The sequence below is a fragment of the Gossypium hirsutum genome, chromosome A13, assembly GCF_007990345.1.
Source record: "Gossypium hirsutum isolate 1008001.06 chromosome A13, Gossypium_hirsutum_v2.1, whole genome shotgun sequence".
NCBI classification, from domain to species: Eukaryota; Viridiplantae; Streptophyta; class Magnoliopsida; order Malvales; family Malvaceae; genus Gossypium; species Gossypium hirsutum.
In genome coordinates, this window is record NC_053436.1 from 26,549,222 (window position 1) to 26,550,528 (window position 1,307).

The 1,307-nt window shown below is 37.8% G+C and overlaps 1 non-coding gene across 1 annotated transcript; it reads left to right on the forward strand.

Annotated features, from left to right (window-relative positions):
* Nucleotides 1-1,201: 1,201 nt before the first annotated feature.
* LOC121212836 (small nucleolar RNA R71) lies at nucleotides 1,202-1,307 on the forward strand. The gene has a single exon (XR_005908209.1). It is a non-coding gene; the product is annotated as a small nucleolar RNA R71 (small nucleolar RNA).

Consider the following 1,307-nt stretch of genomic DNA (forward strand, 5'->3'; position numbering starts at 1 on the left):
TGTTCACGGCTTGATATGGGTAATTCATGTTTTTGAATACATATATATAGATATTGACTTATAAAGTTTATATGTTTTAATATTATACTAGATTGTGTCAAAGTTACAATTGGCTATGTGATATTAATAATAGTTTGATTTAAAAGTTAGTCCAAGTGTGTGCATGTATTAATGTTAAAAAAAAAAGATATTTAGTTCAAGTAATACCTTGTAACCCCAATCTGGCGACTGATACGGGTTAGAGGTGTTACGAAGTTGACATGTAATTGCTTAAAAATTTCAAGAAACTTACCGAATTGTGCATCAATGCTCTCTTTTTTCAATTTTACTGGGTATGAAACTGGAGGTTTATATTCCTTCAGCACTAGTTTGTCACTTTTTCGGGTTTTTCTTCCCCCCTTTCGCTTACCACGGCTTCTTGTGTTAGCTTCTTTTCAGTTTTCACTAACACTTTCCCACTCCTTAGTGTAACTGCTTTCACATGCTCTTTAGATTTGGTGCTACTAAGTAAACTTCCTAGTGGTCTTTTTGAAATCAGTTTGGATAGCTGGCTTATCTGAGTTTCGAGCCCTTGGATTGATGCTTGTTGATTCTTAAGTGCTGTCTCGATATTCTGGAAATGAGTTTCTGACACCGATATAAACTTTGAGAGCATCTCTTCAAGGTTCAGCTTCTTTTCCTGTTGGTGGGGTGGTTGTTGGTAGCCTGGAGGTGGTTGTGGTCTTTGATTTCCTTGACCACCCCACGAGAAATTGGGGCGGTTCCTCCAACCTGCATTGTAAGTATTACTATATGGATTGTTTTGAGGACGAGGATTATTACCCATGTAATTTAATTGCTCGTTATCCATGTTGTGGCCATAAGGTTGGTATTCCGAATGGCTTATTCCACCTCCACTTGCTTCGCACTGCATTACTGGGTGAATCTGTGAAGAACTAAGGAAACCATCAATTTTCTTATTCAAGAGTTCTACCTGATTAGAGAGCATGGTGACTGAATCAACATTATAAACATCGGTTGTTTTCGTTGGCTTTGTCCTCATGACTTGCCACTAATAGTTATTTAGTGACATCTCCTCATGAACTCATAAGCATCTTTAGGTGTTTTATTATTGATGGTTCTGCCAGTAGCTGCGTCAACCATTTGTAGAGTCGAAGAATTCAGGTCATTATGGAATGTTTGAACCTGAAGCCAAAGCGGTAACCCATAGTGAAGGCACCTTCTCAGTAAGTCCTTGTATCTCTCTCATGCATCGTAGAGTGTTTCTAAATCCATCTGCACAAAAGAAGAGATATCATTATGTAATT